This window comes from Lipotes vexillifer, unplaced genomic scaffold, assembly GCF_000442215.2.
Source record: "Lipotes vexillifer unplaced genomic scaffold, Lipotes_vexillifer_v1.1 scaffold1485, whole genome shotgun sequence".
Taxonomy (NCBI): Eukaryota; Metazoa; Chordata; class Mammalia; order Artiodactyla; family Lipotidae; genus Lipotes; species Lipotes vexillifer.
In genome coordinates, this window is record NW_006783080.1 from 38,136 (window position 1) to 61,981 (window position 23,846).

General features: G+C 39.4%; 1 pseudogene; it reads right to left on the reverse strand.

Annotated features, from left to right (window-relative positions):
- Positions 1-14,444: 14,444 nt before the first annotated feature.
- On the reverse strand, positions 14,445-14,994 carry LOC103080398 (ankyrin repeat domain-containing protein 39 pseudogene; annotated as a pseudogene).
- Positions 14,995-23,846: the final 8,852 nt, after the last annotated feature.

The window sequence follows — 23,846 nt, forward strand, 5'->3', positions numbered from 1 at the left end:
TATCCATTATTCTATAGGAAGTTCCATTTCTAGGGTCCTTTATAGATCTAAGAAAACTCTTTCTATTTGTATATTTTAATATTTTGTGTGAAAATGAAAACTGTTGTATTATTCCTTCTTTCGAGGCTTTCAATCATGAAAAATTTCACCCTTATCCATAATCCTACTTTTTAAGTGTAAGCACTGTTAATTCGATATGCTGAAGATAAACTTAAAAAATTTTAGAACACTCCCAGATCAAGCGAACATTCGATTTTTACAGCAGTGTTTCTCAAAATGGATTGTTTAATATAAAGAGTGTACATTCTCTGTCGCAAATGACAAGTCAGTGGGTGACAGGATACTGATCTTTACCATACAAAATGGCTCAGGTTATAACGTATACTACTAGTGACCACTATAACATCATTAGAAATTTTGAAACATTATTAAATCAAAGTGTTGAAATAAGAACTATTATTTCAATGCATTAAATTGCAATTGAGAAAGAATATACTACATCAAATAGTTCATATATTAGGAGGAAAGAAATCCAAGAGAATGCATCTATATGTTGAGGTTTGTGTCAGTTTGGGTCCTTGTATGTAGAAGAAATCTATTAGGGAAAACTTGTGAAGAATAAAGAGGAGAGGAAGCAGAGTGAGAGAGGGAAGGCTTCAGACTATGATCCAGGTCTGACATCTATGACAGGAGAGAGGGAAGGAAAGAGACTTCGGGAGGTAGAGCCTCAGACTGAACTGCAGCTCTGAGAAAGCTTTGGCCAGGCTGCAACATACCCTAAGATGCATCACAAGCTCTTTGGGTTAAAATATGTGAAGTTTGGAAAGGTTGCTAATCTGTAAAAGTCAGCTTCAAATGTTGTAGATAGACAGTCTTTCAGAGTAGTTTTCAAATCTTAAACATTTTATATATAATATACATTCAAGAAAAGCAACAAAATAACAGGGATTATTTATGTGAACCAGACAAGTAAAAATATAAGCATGAAGCTAAGTTTATTCCCATGCCATTAGGTGTGTGTGTCTGCGAGCACACACGTGCTCCTACTGAGCACCTCTTATGCATAATTTAATGATCTTGTGGCTTCTTCTTTTATTTCAGCCACTACTGAAATGACTAGTTTCACACAGGTCAGCTTTGTGCAGGTACAACTTCACCTCTTGTTTCTTATCCTGGGATTCCTGATGCCATTATATGGGATGCCTGTGAGCACCTGTTTGACACTGAAGTGCACATCTGTAAGCACAACTTAGAAGTACAAGAGAGTTAATGTCTGTGGTCCTATATTGAGCAATGGAGGAAGGGACGTGATGGATAAATGCTACCCCTTTTGTTCACTGAGTGGGTGGTCCTTAAAGTGGCATGAATATGCAGACAGGCAGTTGTCTTGTTATGTAGATAACATATCCTCATATTGCCTTTCCCCACTTCCTTGTTTCATTCTTCTGTCCTAAAATCCTGCTCCCTGGGATTGTATTCCCTAATTAATGTCCTGTACTCAGGCTCTACTTTCATGGCAACCCAAATCAAGTCTTGAGGCAAACACAGCCTCATTTAATGGTAGCATAACTTTAATTTTTATGACTATGACTATGCTATTTTTTGTGCAGTCTTTATAGAAACAGTTGGATTTTTAGAAAAATAGAACAATGTCAAACATATTGGGACAAGCCTCTTGGCATAAATATTTCTCTGTTGAATAATTTGCCCTAAGGTTTATAAATACTCTGGCTTTCTTTCTGGGACTTGGTAGGATTGCATTTCTCTATGATCTTTGAAATTAGGCGTGGACAAAAGACTTACTATAACCAATGACAGGTGGGTGGAAGTGTAAAGGATTGGGCACAAGTGTTATGGGCCAAGGCATGATTTTCCATGTTTCTACCCGCTTGCTATAGGAATTGTAAAATATTGAGAATATATCTTTTCATCAACCTGGATCTCAGAGTGACAATGATCAGCAGATCCTACCTTTTGGTCTGCACTGAATGTGTAGCATTATCAAGAAATAAACTTTGTCATGTTAAACTATTGAGATTTTTCAGTTGTTTGCTGTGGTTTACAAGTCAGGATGGGCTAGGTTATAACAGTGTCACAACACATACATGTGCACATACACCCACGTAACACTGTGTACCAAGCATTGCTCTAAGGATAAAAACAAAACAAAACAAAAACAACAATCATGTAAGTAAATCCCCTACATACGAACCTTCAAGTCCCTAAATTTCAAAGATGCTAGCGTGCCCAGAGAAAGGACAAAGAGAGGCAAGAGGAAGAAGTAACTGAAGAGCCAAAGAGATTTTGAGATGCAGGAAATGGCAGGGGATTTTCTTTATTTGAGGAGGCACTGTTAGTTTTTGAGGCACAGGGCCTGAACGTAGAATGGTACACGAAGGTTGTAGCAGCTGTTCAGAATGCAATCCAGTGCTACCGTGTCATCCATGACGAGAAATAAGAGCTACTACCCAGACATCACTGGATTGTTTTTTCAAGAGGGTAGATAGAATTGAATCCAGCAAGGAACCAGAACCTGTGCCGTCAACGTCAGGCATGAGTGAAGTTGCAGCTTGCCCTCCATCTCCTATTTCTGACGATCCTTCAGCTCTACCACCTCCCACCTCCTCTCCCTCCATCAGTCAGTAACTCTTCTCGGCTGTTCACTTGATGCCAGCCCCTGTATGCCAGCTGTTGTATTGTACTACTGTACTTTTCAACGTACTGTACTGTAAGATTAAAAATGTTTATTTTTTGTTTTTTATGTATTATTTGTGTGAAAAATATTATAAACCTATTAGAGTACAGTACCATGTAGCCGATTGTGTTAGTTGGATACCTAGGCTAACTTTGTTGGACTTGTAAACAAACTGGACTTGAGAACAAGCTCTCGGAATGGAACTCGTTCGTATGTAGGGGACTTACTATAGTAGCTAATGAAGTGAATTAAATGAGCTTCTCAACCATAAAATGGGAATTGTAATTGTGTCTAAAGTTCATGTGTAACAACCTGTTGAAGATCACCCTGCTAGTGAGTCAAAAAGCCAGGATTCAAACTTCAGAACCCTATTTCTGACACCTACACCAGTGTTTCTTGGTGTGGATATAGATTGCTGATGATCCCTGGTGGTCTTTCAAGTAGTTCACATGTGAGTTTTGTATTTTTAATGATTTCTCTCACATATTTTACAAATTTTACATTTAAGATTATTAATTGTATTAGTTATATAAATTATACAAAATGGACCTCGTTAACAGGTATAGCTGATATTAACTAATAAATTGCATATGTGCTAAGATGGACTGCATTTAAAAACACAATTATGAAGGGTTCCTTTTCCTCCACACCCTCTCCAACATTTATTTGTAGACTTTTTGATAATGGCCATTCTGACTGATGTGAGGTAATATCTCATTGTAGTTTCAATTTGCATTTCTCTAATTATTAGCAATGTGGAGCATCTTTTCATGTTCCTGTTGGCCATCTGTATGTCTTCTTTGGAGAAATGTCTGTTTAAGTCTTCTGCTCATTTTTTGATTGGGTTGTTTGGGGCTTTTTTTCTTGATATTGAGCTGTATGAGCTGTTCACATATTCTGGAAATTAATCCCTTGTCAGTCACATCATTTGCAAATAATTTCTTTCATTCTGTGGGTTGTCTTTTCACTTTGTTTATGGTTTCCTTTTGCTGTGCAAAACCTTGATCCAGCAATCCCACTCCTGGGCATGTATCCAGAGGAAACTATATTTGAAAAGATACATGCACCCCAGTGTTCATTGTGGCACTAACTACAATAGCCAAGACATGGAAGCAACCTAAATGTCCATCAACAGAGGAATAGATAAAGAAGATGTGGTACATATATACAGTGGAATATTACTCAGGCATTAAAAAGAATGAAATAATTCCATTTGCAGCAATATGGATGGACCTGGAGATTATCATACTAAGTGAAGTAAGTCAGACAGACAAGAAAGACAAATATTATATGATATGGCTTACATGTGGAATCTAAAAAAATGATACAAATGAACTTATTTACAAAACAGAAATAGACTTACAGACATAGAAAACAAACTTATGGTTACCAAAGGAGAAAGGGGAGAGGGAGCAATAAATTAGGAGTTTGGGATTAAAATATATACACTACTACTTATAAAATAGATAACCAACAAGGACCTACTGCATAGCACAGGGAACTATATTCAATATCTTGTAATAACCTATAATGGATAAGAATCTGAAAAAGAATATACATATACATATATATGTATGCATGTGTTTATATATACATGCATATATATGTATAACTGAATCACCTTGCTGTATACCTGAAAATAACACAGCATTGTAAATCAACTGTATTTCAATAAAAATAAACACAATTGTGAAGAACATGAGATATCTGTGGAAATAAATAGTAATTTATCTTTACTGTTAGATATAACATTTTCAATTCCACAATAGTGTAAAAGTAGTTCATTAAGAAATGGAAGCAGGGCTTCCCTGGTGGCGCAGTGGTTGAGAGTCCGCCTGCCAATGCAAGGGACATGGGTTCGTGCCCTGGTCCGGGAGGATCTCACATGCCGCGGAGCGGCTGGGCCCGCGAGCCATGGCCGCTGAGCCTCCGCCTGTGCTCCGCAACGGGAGAGGCCACAACAGTGAGAGGCCCGCATAGTGCAAAAAAAAAAAAAAAAGAAATGGAAGCAAATGAAGTAGTGATAAACTAGGTGTAATTACTGCAACCCAAAATAATGTTTAATATGTAAATATGGTATAGTACTACAGTGAATATAAAAAAATGACTACTGAAAACCATGATGTGGCTAGTGTGATGATTTTTCCATAAACAACCAAGGAAAGATGAGGAAGAATCTGAATTGGATGGAACCACAATACAGTCTTATGAAATTGTCATGAAACCCTTAAAGTGTTTACGTGGCTTTCCAGCAAAGCACAGCGACCTCTAGGGCAAAACAAAAATTTTTTTTCAGGAGAAGTATAAAATAATGCTTATATTACAAAATTGATTGTCACCAAGATAGAAAAGAGACCAAAACATTAGAAGCATTGTGTAAAGTTATAATACTTATAGAAATACAATCCCTGCTCTAGCTAAGGATCTTGTAAAACCACCCATAAAGTGGACAAATAAAGCTCATACAGAAAGCACAAACTATAGGCACAATTTCTTTACTAAAAAGTCATTTTGGGCATTGCCTTATATCAATGGCATACAACATGGAAAAGCAATTACTGTCACTTATGTCCTGGCAGATAATTTGCTTTTATTGTTGTATAAAACCAATTCCAGCAGATGTGTAGCGCATAAAGAAATGCCAGGCACTGTTTTTTTGTCTCATTTGTCACTAGAACTCATTTTTTGAGCTGTATTATCAAGGAGGAATCTTTTCAATAATAACTGAGAAAAATGATGCACTGGGATCAGTATTGTCAGAACACCACTTGTGAGTACAACGAAGAGCATTGCTACATGAATGAAATTGCACTTAAATCAGATCCACACACTACTTTATTCATAGGAAATAGTTGTGGGTCAGTATGATATGTGAAGGGTATTCTCTGCTTGCTTCATTAGAATAATGTTCTACATTTTTGAGCCAGGGTCCCAACAAAGATCATATGGCACACACAAAATAAGATAATTCAAGGAAGGTTTATTTACAAAGGAACTATTTGCAAATATATGGTAGAGAACCAGAAGGGCTATTGGAGCAATCCAGGGCTCAGTAAGAGCCAACTCATTACAATGTTTTCACTCCTTTGTGTAGGTCTAGTCGACTTCATTTAATATAAATATTATGGACACAGAGCAAGGAATGTGCTAGGGTTCCTGTATCAGAGTCCTCTTGCATGAAGTCTTACATCGTCTCTGCCCCACCTGATTCTAGCAATGTCCATGGCCAGGAATTTCACACCGATTCTGATCTGCATTGTACCAACATCACCTCTCCCCAGGCTTGCACTGAGTCTCTTGCTTCCTGCCTGAATCTTCTGATATCACTCATGTGGGACCTTGAGATCCCAGTGGGCATTCCCATATTCAACTAAGAAGTGGGGGGAGATAAAGCTTTAAGGAGCCAAGCTCAGCCAAATGGGGGATGGAAGTCAATAAATGCCTTTCACCCCTTGGGAAGCTGTTCTGAGATGTGCTCCACATACTCTTAGGAAGGTTCCCACAACATTTAACATCCACCACCTACATCAGTAAGTCCACTTCATAATGCATCCTTGTATTGACTTCCCCTCCTTCTCTATGTCAATGTAGATAATACCCCGAAGGTATAATATCAGTAATTTCCTCCAACAAAGAAGTACTTCCTGACCCCCATGCTATCAGGGGCTTAATTTTAGGCAGAGGTATCTTTGATGGGAAGGCCATATCAGAAATTTTGAAGCCACAATTGTCCCCCTCTACGTTCAGACTTCCACATATAAAGTTGAAGTATAGTTAATTATATTTACGAATATTTTACTTAGAGTGAAGGGCTCCAAGCCCGGATGAGGTGGTCTCAGCATATATCCACGTTAGGCTAAGTAATTTAATGTATAATGTGACTGCAGTTACAACAGTTCACTTAAGATTCATTTATCGTCCTCAGATTCTCTGGGACAGTAGCACCTAATTCAAAAACACTCCTGAACTCAGTGCTGCAAAATTGAAATAAGAGTTAGTGTCCTAGTACTTCTTGGGAGTTGTGCTAACGAACTCTTAAACTAGATCTAAAGTTCACCCTGTAGATGGCCTTTTCTCTTCTTTTCTAGCAGCTTGTAGAGTTTTGTATCTAACCTTAAACAATGATGTTTCAATGCGGATAACTTTCCTATCAAAGTCTTCAGTTGTGGAAAAATCTTTTCTAGAGTTTTTGATAACTTTATCCTTTTTTGCTTATCTTTTCTGAAACTCCTCTTATCTAGAGGAATAATCCTACAGATTCAACACTCATGCCTCATCTTATGTTTTCCATGCATTAGGTGTAAATACTGGGAAATTTTTTGAAATGCAATTTAAAAAGATAGTATCCTTAAACTTGCTTTTTTTTTGTGGAGGGGATATAGTTAGGTGGGAAATAAAAGGACCTTAACAGATGAAATATTTTATTTGATTCATTTGACACATATCTTATTTGAAGCATAACTGTTGGTTTTGTTTGTTTCCTTGCCTGCTTTTCATCTGATAGTCTTAAGGGGTGAGTTTAATCTGTCCATTTTTATTATAATTACTGGTATATTCAGACATTTCTAACAACTTATTTTGTACTGTCTTTATTATTATTTTTCCTTCCTTGCCTTCTCTTGGCTTGATAAAATTCTTTCTTCCCCCTCACTGATTTAAATTTTAAAAAGACATTTAAAATTTATATTTTATAATAAGGTCTGTAATTATACAGTGTGTCATGAGTGTGCTGGTGTTTTCTCCTTGGGATGAGACTGAAGATACCAAGGTCACCCTTTCTGTTTTTTCTATTAATGTTTATAAACTTAGTTCTACCTTTGAAATAAGATTTCAGTTATTAGTTATATTTACCAATATTTTACTTAGTTTTCTGCTCACCATTTGTTTTACATTCCATTCCTTCCTGTCTTCTTGCTGTGGCAATTATTTAACAGTGTTTACCATCCACAGATCCCTGCTGAAAGAAAGAGCTTAGTCCTTTTCCATCTGAAAACACCTAGTTCCCTTGAGTAGTAATCTGGTTGGTTTAAAAATCTCCACATTTTATATTTTCCCCAAGAATTTTGGGAATTTTAGTCTATTTTCACCTGTAATTTACTTATGTTGGTGAGATTACTTCTGTTTATCTATGAGATACATGAGACAGAATATGCATAAAAGGATAGCAAATAGAGTAAGATAATTACAAACTATAGTGAAGTCTATAGTTTTTCTAGATGTGGATTTATTTCTATTAGTTTTAATTAGATTTTGGTTCAAACTTTTCTAGAGAGGAAGAAAAACACATGTATTCAAAGTGCATGTGATTATTTTTGACTATTACTTCAATTCTTCTCTCCTGAAACTTCTGTTAAACACATGTTGGGGCTTCTTTTATGTTCCCAGTTCTCTGTCACATGTTTTCTTTTCTTTTTCTTTTATAAATTTATTTAATTTTTTTCTGGCTGCATTGGGTCTTCATTACTGTGCATAGGTTTCTCTAGTTGCAGCGAGCAGGGGCTACTCTTCATTGTGGCATGTGGGCTTCTCATTGTGGTGGCTTCTCTTGTTGCAGAGCGCGGGCTCTAGGCATGTGGGCTCTAGAGCACAGGCTCAGTAGTTGTGGCACATGGGCTTAGTTGCTCCACGGCACGTGGGATCTTCCGGATCAGGGCTCGAACCCAGGTCCTCTGCATTGGCAGGCAGATTCTTAACCACTGTGCCACCAGGGAAGTCCCTCTGTCCCATACTTTCTGTATTATTTCTGGGCTGCTCTCTGGGGGCATTTCTCAAGATTAATTCTTTGTTCAACTCTCGTATATCAGGAATTATCTCATATGTGTCACTTTGAGATAGACTCAGAGAGACCTGTCAAGGCCATTTCTCAGACAAAATTACAAAGTAATAATAAAAAAACTCATTACCTGTCACAAAAATCCCCCAATTTAAGTTGAATGATACCAGTAAGAAGTAGATGTGATCAGTTTTTAAATAATATTTTCTTGCCATTGTAATTTTAAAACCCTGCTAAAATATGTCTAAGCATTGATGTTTTAATTTTACTCAGAATTTGGAGAATGCTTTTATTTTTTTATTTTTTATTTTTTTTAACATATTTATTGGAGCATAGTTGCTTTACAATGGTGTGTTAGTTTCTGCTTTATAACAAAGTGAATCAGTTATATATATACATATGTTCCCATTATCTCTTCCCTCTTGTGTCTCCCTCCCTCCCACCCTCCCTATCCCACCCCTCTAGATGGTCACAAAGCACTGAGCTGATCTCCCTGTGCTATGTGGCTACTTCCCACTAGCTATTTTACGTTTGGTAGTGTATGTATGTCCGTGCCCCTCTCTCACTTTGTCACAGCTTACCCTTCCCCCTCCCCATATCCTCAAGTCCATTCTCTAGTAGGTCTGTGTCTTTATTCCTGTCTTACGCCAAGGTTCTTGTGACTTTTTTTCCCTTAGATTCCATATATATGTGTTAGCATACGGTATTTGTTTTTCCCTTTCTGACTTACTTCACTCTGTATGACAGACTCTAGGTCCACCCACCTCACTACAGATAACTCAATTTCATTTCTTTTTATGGCTGAGTAATATTCCATTGTATATATGTGCCACATCTTCTTTATCCATTCATCTGTTGATGGACACTTAGGTTGCTTCCATGTCCTGGCTATTGTAAATAGAGGTGCAATGAACATTGTGGTACATGACTCTTTTTGAATTATGGTTTTCTCAGGGTATATGCCCAGTAGTGGGATTGCTGGGTTGTATGGTAGTTCTATTTGTAGTTTTTTAAGGAACCTCCATACTGTTCTCCATAGTGGCTGTATCAATTTACATTCCCACCAACAGTGCAAGAGGGTTCCCTTTTCTCCACACCCTCTCCAGCATTTATTGTTTCTAGATTTTTTGATGATGGCCATTCTGAATGGTGTGAGATGATATCTCATTGTAGTTTTGATTTGCATTTCTCTAATGATTAATGATGTTGAGCATTCTTTCATGTGTTTGTTGGCAATCTGTATATCTTCTTTGGAGAAATGTCTATTTAGGTCTTCTGCCTATTTTTGGATTGGGTTGTTTGTTTTATAGTTATTGAGGTGCATGAGCTGCTTGTAAATTTTGGAGATTAATCCTTTGTCAGTTGCTTCATTTGCAAATATTTTCTCCCATTTTGAGGGCTGTCTTTTGCTCTTGTTTATGGTTTCCTTTGCTGTGCAAAAGCTTTTAAGTTTCATTAGGTCCTATTTGTTTATTTTTGTTTTCATTTCCATTTCTCTAGGAGGTAGGTCAAAAAGGATCTTGCTGGGATTAATGCCAAAGAGTATTCTTCCTATGTTTTCCTCTAAGACTTTTATAGTGTTCAGTCTTACATTTCAGTCTCTAATACATTTTGAGTTTATTTTTGTTTATGGTGTTAGGGAGTGTTCTAATTTCATACTTTTACATGTACCTCTTCAGTTTTCCCAGCACCACTTGTTGAACAGGCTGTCTTTTCTCCACTGTATATTCTTGCCTCCTTTATCAAATATAAGGTAACCATAGGTGTGTGGGTTTACCTCTGGGCTTTCTATCATGTTCCATTGATCTATATTTCTGATTTTGTGCCAGTACCATACTGTCTTGATTACTGTAGCTTTGTAGTATAGTCTGAAGTCAGGGAGCCTGATTCCTCCAGCTCCGTTTTTCGTTCTCAAGATTGCTTTGGCTATTCGGGGTCTTTTGTGTTTCCATACAAATTGTGAAATTTTTTGTTCTTGTTCTATGAAAAATGCCAGTGGTAGTTTGATAGGGATTGCATTGAATCTGTAGATTGTTTTGAGTGGTAGAGTCATTTTCACAATGTTGATTCTTCCAATCCAAGAATATGGTATATCTCTTCATCTATTTATATCATCTTTAATTTTTTTCATCAGTGTCTTATTATTTTCTGCATACAGGTCTTTTGTCTCCTTAGGTAGGTTTATTCCTAGATATTTTATTCTTTTTGTTGCAATGGTAAATGGGAGTGTTTTCTTAATTTCACTTTCACATTTTCCATAAGTAGTATATAGGAATGCCAGAGATTTCTGTGCATTAATTTTGTATCCTGCTCCTTTACCAAATTCATTGATTAGCTCTAGTAGTTTTCTGGTAGCATCTTTAGGATTCTCTATGTATAGTATCATGTCATCTGCAAACAGTGACAGCTTTACTTCTTCTTTTCCGATTTGGATTCCTTTTATTTCTTTTTCTTCTCTGATTGCCGTGGCTAAAACTTCCAAAACTATGTTAAATAGTAGTGGTGAGAGTGGGCAACTTTGTCTTGTTCCTGATCTTAGTGGAAATGGTTTCAGTTTTTCACCATTGAGGACGATGTTGGTTGTGGGTTTGTCATATATGGCCTTTATTATGTTGAGGAAAGTTCCCTCTATGCCTACTTTCTGCAGGGTTTTTATCATAAATGGGTGTTGAATTTTGTCAAAAGCTTTTTCTGCATCTATTGAGATGATCATAGAGTTTTTATTCTTCAATTTGTTAATATAGTGTATCACATTGATTGATTTGCATATATTGAATAATCCTTGCATTCCTGGAATAAACCCCACTTGACCATGGTTGTATGATCCTTTTAATGTGCTGTTGGATTCTGTTTGCTAGTATTTTGTTGAGGATTTTTGCATCTATGTTCATCAGTGATATTGGCCTGTAGTTTTCTTTCTTTGTGACATCATTGTCTGGTTTTGGTATCAGAGTGATGGTGGCCTCGTAGAATGAGTTTGGGAGTGTTCCTCCCTCTGCTATAATTTGGAAGAGTTTGAGAAGGATAGGTGTTAGCTTTTCTCTAAATGTTTGGTATAATTCCCCTTGAAGCAATGTGGTCCTGGGCTTTTGTTTGTTGGAAGATTTTTAATCACAGTTTCAATTTCAGTGCCTGTGATTGGTCTCTTCATATTTTCTATTTCTTCCTGGTTCAGTCTCGGCAGGTTGTGCCTTTCTACGAATTTGTCCATTTCTTCCAGTTGTCCATTTTATTGGCCTAGAGTTGCTTGTAGTAATCTCTCATGTTCCTTTGTATTTCTGCAGTGTCAGTTGTTCCTGCTCCTTTTTCATTTCTAATTCTATTGATTTGAGTCTTCTCCCTTTTCTTCCTGATGTGTATGGCTAATGGTTTATCAATTTTATTTATCTTCTCAAAGAACAAGTTTTTAGTTTTATTGATCTTTGCTATCGTTTCCTTCATTTCTTTTTCATTTATTTCTGATCTGATCTTTATGATTTATTTCCTTCTGATAACTTTGGGGGTCTTTTGTTCTTCTTTCTCTAATTGCTTTAGGTGTAAGGTTAAGTTGTTTATTTGTGGTATTTCCTGTTTCTTAAGGTAGGATTGTATTGCTATAAACTTCCCTCTTAGAACTGCTTTTGCTGCATCCCATAGGTTTTGGGTCGTTGTGTCTCCATTGTCATTTGTTTCTAGGTATTTTTTGATTTCCTCTTTGATTTCTTCAGTGATCACTTCGTTATTAAGTAGTGTATTGTTTAGCCTCCATGTGTTTGTATTTTTTACAGATCTCTTCCTGTAATTGATATCTACTCTCATAGCGTTGTGTTCGGAATAGGTACTTGATATGATTTCAATTTTCTTAAATTTACCAAGGCTTGATTTGTGACCCAAGATATGATCTATCCTGGAGAATGTTCCATGAGCACTTGAGAAAAATGTGTATTCTGTTGTTTTTGGATGGAATGTCCTATAAATATAAATTAAGTCCATCTTGTTTAATGTATCATTTAAAGCTTGTGTTTCCTTATTTATTTTCATTTTGGATGATCTGTCCATTGGTGAAAGTGGGGTGTTGAAGTCCCCTACTATGAATGTGTTACTGTCGATTTCCCCTTTTATGGCTGCTAGTTTTTGCCTTATGTATTGAGGTGCTCCTATGTTGGGTGCATAAATATTTACAATTGTTATAATTTCTTCTTGGATCGATCCCTTGATCATTATGTAGTGTCCTTCTTTGTCTCTTCTAATAGTCTTTATTTTAAAGTCTATTTTGTCTGATATGAGAATTGCTACTCCAGCTTTCTGTTGATTTCCATTTGCATGGAATATCTTTTTCCATCTCTTCACTTTCAGTCTGTATGTTTCCTTAGGTCTGAAGTGGGTCTCTTGTAGACAGCATATATATGGGTCTTATTTAGTATCCATTTATCCAGTTTATGTCTTTTAGTTGGAAAATATACTCCATTTTCATGTAAGGTAATTATCAATATGTATGTTCCTATTCCCATTTTCTTAATTGTTTGGGTTTTTTTTTTTTTTTTGCGGTACGCGGGCCTCTCACTATTGTGGCCTCTTCCGTTGCAGAGCACAGGCTCTGGACACACAGGCTCAGCGGCCATGGATCATGGGCCCAGCCGCCCCGCGACATGTGGGATCATCCCGGTCCAGGGCACGAACCCGTGTCCACTGCATCAGCAGGCGGACTCTCAACCACTGCGCCACCAGGGAAGCCCTGGGGTTTTTATTGTAGGTCTTTTCCTTCTCTTGTGTTTCCTGCCTAGAGAAGATCCTTTAGCATTTGTTGTGTAGCTGGTTTGGTTGTGCTGAACTCTCTCAGCTTCTGCTTCTCTGTAAAGGTTTTAATTCGTCCATCAAATCTGAATGAGATCCTTGCTTGGTAGAGTAATCTTGGTTGTAAGTTTTTCTCCTTTATCACTTTATTTTTTTAATTTTTTCCCTGTTCACTTAAATTTTAATAGATATTGCCAAACTGCCGTCCACACCAGGGGTAACCAATTTCCATGAACAGATAAACACAGTTAAGACAAGGAACAGCATCAAAGAGAAAAGATAAAAGATAATTATGTACGTATATACATAACAAAGGATCAATATCCAGAATACATAAATAACTCCTATGAGTCAAAAAAGAGAAAAATTTTAGATGGACGAAGGGTATGGACGGGAAGGTCACAGAAGACAGGCGTTCAACCTCACTAGCAATTAGCGATGCAACAAAACAGCAGCACTTTGTAGTCTATCAGACGGTTAAAATGAATGAAATTACTATAAACGCAAGTGTTGGTCAGGGTCTGGGGAGGTGGGAGCTCCCATACACTGCCCGCATGGTGCCGGGCACCCTCCACAGCACTCCCCAGATATTCACTCGTCTCACCCCCATGTGGGCTCTGAGGTAGCCCCACTGTAGTCACTCCCACCTTAGAGATGAGGACGCAGGGGACTTCCCTGGTGGTCCAGTGGTTAAGACTGCGCTTCCACTGCAGGGGGCATGGGTTTGATCCCTGGTCAGGGGGACTAAGATCCTGCATGCCGCGAGGCAAAAAAATAAAAATGAGGACACAGGACAGATGGGTAAAGTGACTTGTACCAAGGTCACTCGGCTAGAAAGCAGCTGTTCATTTGTCACATATTCCACAGTTTCTTCTCATGCTTACATACTTTTGTATCTTCAGATTTGGGTCTTTTCTCGAAATTTATTTTTGTGCGTGGGATGAGGTAAGGATATAACTTGGTTTTTTCCAAACGGAGAGATGTTTCCACATGAACTAATTTAGAATACGGTCATCTGTCCAGGCTGGAGTACTTGCAGCCCCACCAAATCGCCGCCCTCACCTCCCCAGTGGCCAGAATGGGGCTCTTCCGGGGTCCTCCAGCCTCAGGATCCCACCCTGTGGCTCGGGCACTGACCGAGGCAGGGGCTTGGAGGGCTAGTCTGTGTACCTCACATGCAGCCTATGACAGGAGTGGAGAGACTCAGCTGGCCAGCAGGTCCCGCAGGTCGCTGTTGCAGGGCAGCAGGTCACAGGCGAGTCGTGCCTTCCGGTCCCGGACAGCCTTCAGGGCTGGGCTGTGTTGCAAGAGGAGGGAGCAAATGTCCATGTGACCCTTCTCGGTGGCCTTGTGCAGACTGGTCATGCCGTCATCGTCCACCAGCCTGGGATTGGAGCCGTGCGACAGCAGGAGCCGGGCGATGTCCATGTGCCCACAGTAGCTGGCCCGGTGCAGAGCGGTGGCTCCCCCTTGGGTCTGGGCATCACACTTGGCCCCACTCTCCAGCAGGAACTGGCACACAGCATAGTGCCCATTGCAGCTGGCATAGTGCAGAGCCATGTAGCCGGCAGTCAGGCTGGCTGGGGTCTGCTACCTTCTGGATTAAATACTTCACTCGGCCCAGGTCCCCATTCAGGGCTGCAGACCAGATTCCTCTCTCGAAGTCCATCTCGTCCAGCATCTGCTGCACGCCGGGAGCCGCACTGGGGCGGGAGCAGCAGGGGCCTTCAGCGCAGGGCCACGGCTCTGCCATGTCGCCCTCGGCTCCCTCCCACCCGCTGGCGGGTGCGGCCGCGGGTAAGGTCTCCTTTATCACTTTAAATATGTCCTGCCACTCCGTTCTGGCTTGCAGAGTTTCTGCTGAAAGATCAGCTGTTAACTTTATGGGGATTCCCTTGTGTGTTATTTGTTGTTTTTCCCTTGCTGCTTTTACTATGTTTTCTTTGTAATTAATTTTTGATAGTTTGATTAATATGTGTCTTGGCGTGTTTCTCCTTGGATTTATCCTGTATGGGACTCTCTGTGCTTCCTGGACTTGATTAACTATTTCCTTTCCCATATTAGGGAAGTTTTCAACTATAATCTCTTCAAATATTTTCTCAGTCCCTTTCTTTTTCCCTTCTTCTTCTGGGACGCCTATAATTGGAATGTTGGTGCATTTGATATTGTCCCAGAGGTCTCTGTGACTGTCCTCAGTTCTTTTCATTCTTTTTTCTTTATTCTGGTCTGCAGTATTTATTTCCACTATTTTATCTTCCAGGTCACTTATGCCATCTTCTGCCTCAGTTATTCTGCTATTGATCCCTTCTAGAGAATTTTAAATTTCATTTATTGTGTTGTTCATCATTGTTTGTTTCCTATTTAGTTCTTTTAGTTCCTTGTTAAATGTTTCTTGCATTTTCTCTATTCTGTTTCCACGATTTTGGGTCATCTTTACAATCATTATTCTGAATTCTTTTTTAGGTAGTCTGCCTATTTCCTCTTCCTTTATTAGATCTGGTGGGTTTTTACCTTGCTCCTTCATCTGCTGTGTGTTTTTCTGTCTTCTCATTTTGCTTAACTTACTGTGTTTCGGGTCTCCTTTTCACAGGCTGCAGGTTTGTAGCTCCCATTGTTTTTGGTGTCTGTCCCCAGTGGCTAGGTTGGTTCAGTGGGTTGTGTAGGCTTCTTGGTGGAGGGGACTAGTGCCTGTGTTCTAGTGAATGAGGCTGGATCTTGTCTTTCTGGTTGGCAGGTCCATGTCTGGTTGTGTGTTTTGGGGTGTCTGTGGCCTTATTATGATTTTAGGCAGCCTCTCTGCTAATGGATGGGGCTGTGTTCCTGTTTTGCTAGTTGTTTGGCATAGGTTGTCCAGCACTGTAGCTTGCTGGTCTTTGAGTGAAGCTGGGTGCTGGTGTTGAGATGGAGATCTCTGGGAGATTTTCGCCATTTGATATTATGTGGAGCTGGGAGGTCTCTTGTGTACCAGTGTCCTGAAGTTGGCTCCCCCACGTCAGAGGCACAGCACTGACTCCTGGATGGCACACAAAGAAACTTTCATCCACAGGGCTCAGAATAAAAGTGAGAAAAAATAGCAAGTAGGAAAGAAAGAGGATAAAATAAAATAAAGTTATTAAAATAAAAAATTATTAAGAAAAAATCTTTTTAAAAGTAAAAAAACCGAAACAAAACAAGAAAATGGATGGACAGAACCCTAGGACAAATGGTGAAAGCAAAGCTATACAGACAAAATCACACACAGAAGCATACACACAGACACTCACAAGAAGAGAAAAAGGGGAAAAAATATATCTTTGCTCCCAAAGTCCACCTCCTCAATTTGGGATGATTTGTTGTCTATTCAGGTATTCCACAGATGCAGGGTACATCAAGTTGATTGTGGAGGTTTAATCCACTGCTCCTGAGGCTGCTGGGAGAGATTTCTGTTTCTCTTCTGTGTTTGCACAGCTCCCAGGGTTCAGCTTTGAATTTGGACCCACTTCTGTGTGTTGGTCACCTGAGGGCGTCTGTTCTTCGCTCAGACAGGTCAGGGTTAAAGGAGCAGCTGATTCGGGGGCTCTGGCTCACTCAGGCCGGGGGGGAGGGAGGGGTACGGATGCGGGGCGAGCCTGCATTGGAAGAGGCCAGCGTGACATTGCACCAGCCTGAGGCGTGCGTGTGTTCTCCCGGGGAAGTTGTCCCTGGATCATAGGACCCTGGCAGTGGCAGGCTGCACAGGCTCCCGGGAGGGGAAGTGTGGATAGCACACAGGCTTGTTGGTGGTGGCAGCAGCAGCCTTAGCGTCTCATGCCCGTCCCTGGGGTCCACGCTGATAGCCGAGGCTCGCACTCATCTCTGGAGCTCCTTTAAGTGGCATTCTTAATCCCCTCTTCTCGCGCGCCAGGAAACAAGGAGGCAAGAAAATTTTTCTTGCCTCTTCAGCAGCTCCGGACTTTTTCCCGGACTCCCTCCTGGCTACCTGTGGTGCCCTAGCCCCTCTCAGGCTGTGTTCACGCTGCCAACCCCAGTCCTCTCCCTGCTATCAGACCGAAGCCCGAGCCTCAGCTCCCAGCCCCCACCTGCCCTGGCTGGTGAGCAGACAAGCTTCTCGGGCTGGTGAATGCTGGTCGTCACCAATCCTCTGTGTGGGAATCTCTCCGCTTTGCTCTCCGCACCCCTGTTGCTGCGCTCTCCTCTGTGGCTCCGAAGCTTCCCCCTCCGCCACCTGCAGTCTCCACCCGCAAAAGGGCTTCCTAGTGTGCGGAAACCTTTCCTCCTTCACAGCTCCCTCCCACTGGTGCGGTCCTGTCCCTATTCTTTTGTCTCTGTTTATTCTTTTTTCTTTTGCCCTACCCAGGTACGTGGAGGGGGGTGGTTCTTGCCTTTTGGGAGATCTGAGGTCTTCTGCCAGCATTCAGTAGGTGTTCTATAGGAGCAGTTCCACGTGTAGATGTATTTCTGATGTATCTGTGGGGAGGAAGGTGATCTCTGCGTCTTACTCTTCCGCCATCTTGAAGCTCCTCCTGGAGAATGCTTTTAATTCCATATGAAGATTTTCATCTCTGGAAACTTTTATTCATGTATGTTAGTTTCCTGCTGCTCCTGTTTCATTATTCCTGAAGATCTATAATTATAGAAATGGGGGAAAATGGGTGGTGACACTTTCACCTCAAGTTGACATTTACTTTGACCCATTTCCTCTTTATTCAAAGAGAATTCACCAAGTGTGTCTTCTTTGTCACTGATTCTGTTATCTGCAGTTTGAATGCTGTTTGGTTTTCCTTCCAATATGGCTTCAAATTATTCTACTACATTTTTAGGGGTTTTTTCTTTCAATTATTTTTTCCCCTGTCACCTATAGAATTTCTTATAAACTTGTTGTTTACATTCCTTAGGAACCACATTTTCATGCATTTTAGTGAGGATGAAATTTTGTTTAAAATAATTTTCTAAGATTTTTTTTTTTAAGATCTTTATTGGAGTATAATTGCTTTACAATGTTGTGTTAGTTTCTGCTGTACAACGAAGTATAACAAAGTTTCAGCTATATGTATACATATATCCCCAAATCCCCTCCCTCTTGCATCTCCCTCCTACCCTACCTATCCAACCCCTCTAGGTGGTCACAAAGCACTGAGCTGATCTTCCCATGTGATGCAGCTGTTTCCCCCAGCTATCTATTTTACATTTGGTAGTGTATATATATCAGCACTACTCTCTCACTTCATCCCAGCTTACCCTTCCCCCTCCCCGTGTCCTCAAGTCCATTCTCTACATCTGCATCATTATTCCTGTCCTGCCCCCGGGTTCATCAGAACCTTTTTTTTTTTTTTTTTTTTTGATTCCATATATATGTATTAGCATATAGTATTTGTTTTCTCTTTCTGACTTACTTCACTGTGTATGACAGACTCTAGGTCCATCCACCTCACTACAAATAACTCAATTTCGTTTCTTTTTATGGCTAAGTAATATTCCATTGTATATATGTGCCACATCTTCTTTATCCATTCATCTGTCAATGGACACTTAGATTGCTTCCATGTCCTGGCTATTATAAATAGAGCTGCAATGAATTTTGTGGTACATGACTCTTTTTGAATTATGGCTTTCTCAGGGTTATATGCCTAGTAGTGGGATTGCTGGGTCATATGGTAATTCTATTTTAAGTTTTTTAGGAACCTCCATACTGTTCTCCATAGTGGCTGTATCAATTTACATTCCCAGCAACAGTGCAATTCCCAGCAACAGTTTACATTCCCAGCAACAGTGCAAGAGGGTTCCCTTTTCTCCACACCCTCTCCAGCATTTATTGTTTGTAGACTTTTTAATGATGGCCATTCTAACTGGTGGGAGGTGATACCTCACTGTAGTTTTGATTTGCATTTCTCTAATGATTGGTGATGTTGAGCATCCTTTCATGTGTTTGTTGGCAATCTGTATATCTTCTTTGGAGAAATGTCTATTTAGGTCCTCTGCCCATTTTTGTATTGGGTTGTTTGTTTTTTTGATATTGAGCTGCTTGTGTATCTTGGAGATTAATCCTTTGTCAGTTGCTTCATTTGCAAATGTTTTCTCCCATTCTGAGGGTTGTCTTTTCATCTTGTTTATGGTTTCCTAAATTTTCTAAGTTTTATAGAAAGTAATTTTTAGTAAGTTTGTTCCTTGAGTTTATAATGATATGTCTTTTTTATTTTTAATACACTTTTCACTGGTTAGACAGAAGAAAACCAATATGAGACCTTTTGTGACTAAAGATGTGCTTAAATATGTTGTGTAAATTGCACTCAGCCCCATTCCAATCCCCTTTTCAGAGCTACAGCTGGAATGGAGCCATCTTGCTTGACTCCCCAACAATTACTAGTGTTTCAGGATTTTTCTTTACCTCAGTTCATTAGTTATAGTAGTCTTATTCTATCATCACTGCATGGTTCTAGAATATTTTATATTTAATATATTCTAGAGGAATACCATCTCTATGGGAACATTGCAGGCAAGAGAGGTTAAGGAACCCAGCTGGTGGCAAATGCTGGGATTATAGTTTTATGATTGGTTCCAACACTTCCATTTTGTCTTCTATTATTTTCTTGGCCTTAAAGATTGCGACTTTTTTTTTTTTAACATCTTTATTGGGGTATAATTGCTTTACAATGGTGTGTTAGTTTCTGCTTTATAACAGAGTGAATCAGTTATACATATACATATGTTCCCATATCTCTTCCCTCTTTGTCTCCCTCCCTCCCACCCTCCCTATCCCACCCCTCCAGATATGATATCACTCATATGTGGAATCTAACAAATAATACAAATGAATCTATATATAAAACAGAAATAGGCTCACAGACATAGAAAACAAACTTATGGTTATAAAGAGGAGAGAGAGGGGTAGAGGGACAAATTAGGAGTATGGGATTAACAAACTACTATACATAAAATAGATAAGCAACAAGGATTTACTGTACAGCAAAGGGAATTATATTCAATAACTTGTAACGGAATATAATCTGCAAAAAAAATAATCACTATGCTGTACACTTGCAACTTACCCAATATTGTAAATCAACTATACTTCAATTTAAAAAAAGGCCACACTACTATTTTACTTTTTATAATAGCAAATATACTATTCTTAAAACACATACAAATAATGTAATGGTATTTTAAAATCATATTTTAGATGCAGTGGGAGTGTTTATGCTTGAAATAATAACTTCTTGCTAAAATAAGTAACTGATTCTAATTTGTTTTCTAATTCTGGATTTTTGTATGTTGAGCTTGCTTTGAATCACCGTTTGCTTTTCTTTAAGGCTTCACATTGACTTTCTTCTAGTTGAGCTTTTGTCTCTTCTTCCCCCAAAGCCTTAATTTCCTTGTAATTTGTACCAGGGTATTTACCCATATAGAGGTGCACAAAAAGGTACTAAGATCCCTAGGTACCTTGCAGCATAAGTGCTACCCTCTTGCAATGTCACTATTGCTCTGAAAATCTTGCAAAATACTCCCTACTGACTGTAGAAACCCTTACTTACAAATTCTTCCCTGGTAGAATCTCTTGGAATACATTCCCTTCCAAATGGTCCTGGTGAGTTTCTTGATTGACAGACTTGACAAAATATTAATAAGGTGGCCTCATAATTCATTACTGTCAAAAGCCAATTCAGAAGACCTGAGGCTATTGGCCTAATTCTGTTATTAAAGTTATTGATGTCTACTATATACCTAGCCCTTTGCTAAGTGTAAGGAAGATAAGAAGGCACAATGCCTGCCCTCTTTTTCTTATGGTGTAGGAGAGGAAAAGCAAAGTACACAGTAATTTATACAATGAAAGCTATATGCCAAATGGATGGGCAAGCCAACTTTTAATCTGGGAGCCAATTGACTTGCCACTGCCAATGGTCTGCAAGTATCTTCTCATTTGGGAATTGGCTTTCAAACCATAAGCCTATGCATCAGTTCACAAAATACTTATGCCTTGTTCATGAGCAGAAATAAATAAATGAGCAGATGAGCGTGCCAGGGTACAGTTAATGCAGTTAGTATATACATTTGTCACTTGGGAGGAGTACAAGTCAAGAACTGGCAGAGGCAGCTGCTTAGGCAGCTCTGCTGTGATTTAAGCCACAATCTAAATACAACTGCAAGTTTCTGCCTCAGGGGACACGGGGACAGCTAAACAACCGACATCAGGTCATTTCCACAATTGTTATGGTGTCCACACTGTCCACACTGCCACAGAATGGCTTTAAGCAGGAAAATGGAATGATCAGATTTGGGTTTTTAGAAGAATGCTCTGCAGTGGATTAAGAGGGAGTAAAACCAGAGATAGAATGACTTATTAAGAGAACACCAGAGGGACTTCCCTGGTGGCGTAGTGGTTAAGAATCTGCCTGCCAAGGCAGGGGACACAGGTTCTATCCCTGGTCCGGGAAGATCGCACATGCCGTGGAGCAACTAAGCCTATGTGCCACAGCTACTGAGCCCACGCGCTCTAGGGCTCACATGCCACAACTATTGAGCCCGTGTGTGCTGCAACTACTGAAGCCTGCACTCCTAGTGCCCATGCTCCACAACAAGAGAAGCCACCACAATGAGAAGCCCACGCACCGCAATGAAGAGTGGCCCCTGCTCGCTGCAACTAAAGAAAACACCCGCATGTAGCAACAAAGACCCAACGTGTCCAAACATATAATTAAAAAAAAAAGAGAGAGAGAGAGTGGTGTTGGAGTGGTCTGGAGGAGAGAGGGTAGTGACCTTGAAGAGGTGGTAGCAGTGAGTAGAAGGGGTAGATTTGAGAGCTACTGCAGAGAGAATCGATTTAACTTGGGAAATGATTGGATATGGTTGTAGAAATGAGGGTGAAGGAAGAGTCAAGGATAAGTAACAGTTTCTGTCCAGGCAGTTGAAGTGATAAGCCATTATTCACTGAGCTAGGCGGAAGACCTAGTTCAAGGGGTGGGTGATGAATACAGTCTTAGATCTTCTCAAAGAACCAGCTTTTAGTTTTATTGATCTTTGCTATTGTTTCCTTCATTTCTTTTTCATTTATTTCTGATCTGATTTTTATGATTTCTTTCCTTCTGCTAACTCTGGGGTTTTTTTGTTCTTCTTTCTCTAATTGCTTGAGGTGCAAGGTTAGGTTGTTTATTCGAGATGTTTCCTGCTTCTTAAGGTGGGCTTGTATTGTTATAAACTTCCCTCTTAGAACTGCTTTTGCTGCATCCCATAGGTTTTGGGTCATCGTGTCTCCATTGTCATTTGTTTTTAGGTATTTTTTAATTTCCTCTTTGATTTCTTCAGTGATCACTTCATTATTAAGTAGTGTATTGTTTAGCCTCCATGTGTTTGTATTTTTTACAGATCTTTTCCTATAATTGATATCTAGTCTCCATTGGAGAGTTTTATATTCAAGTATTTTTAGACTTTAATATACTCTCAAGATGTTAATGATCAGAATATTCAGAGATAGTAAAAATTATGATTTTAAATGATGGAAATTTTCCAGGATTACCTTGCATCCAATTAATACCTAGGTAAAAGGACCACTGCCCATGTCAGTTATACCAAATAGAACAGTGACTTGGATATTAGGGAGAACTGTGTTTGCCATTACATCACCCTGCCTTTTTAGACCACCTTCAGACATCACATTAAATTATTTGCTTTTAGCTTTCACCTAGCTCTTATCAAAAGAGAATGGATGTAAGTCTGGACTAGATCATTAATGATATTCTCCAATACCATTCTCTAAAGCTACTTCTTGTCTGATTATGTTTTTTGTGGCGTCTGGTAAACCATCTTTTTTTTTTTTTTTTTTTACATCTTTATTGGAGTATAATTGCTTTACAATGGTGTGTTAGTTTCTGCTTTATAACAAAGTGAATCAGTTATACATATGTTCCCATATCTCTTCCCTGTTGCATCTCCGTCCCTCCCACCCTCCCTATCCCACCCCTCTAGATGGTCACAAAGCACTGAGCTGATCTCCCTGTGCTATGCGGCTGCTTCCCACTAGCTATCTGTTTTACATTTGGTAGTGTATATATGTCCATGCCACTCTCTCACTTTGTCACAGTTTACCCTTCCCCCTCCCCATATCCTCAAGTCCTTTCTCTAGTAGGTTTGTGTCTTTATTCCTGTCTTACCCCTAGGTTCTTCTTGACATTTTTTTCCTTAAATTCCATATATATGTGTTAGCATATGGTATTTGTCTTTCTCTTTCTGACTTCACTCTGTATGACAGACTCTAGGTCCATCCACCTCATTACAAATAGCTCAATTTTGTTTCTTTTTATGGCTGAGTAATATTCCATTGTATATATGTGCCACATCTTCTTTATCCATTCATCTGATGATGGACACTTAGGTTGTTTCCATCTCCGGGCTATTGTAAATAGAGCTGCAATGAACATTTTGGTGCATGACTCTTTTTGAATTATGGTTTTCTCAGGGTATATGCCCAGTAGTGGGATTGCTGGGTCATATGGTAGTTCTGTTTGTAGTTTTTTAAGGAAACTCCACACTGTTCTCCAGAGTGGCTGTACCAATTCACATTCCCACCAGCAGTGCAAGTGTGTTCCCTTTTCTCCACACCCTCTCCAGCATTTATTATTTCTAGATTTTTTGATG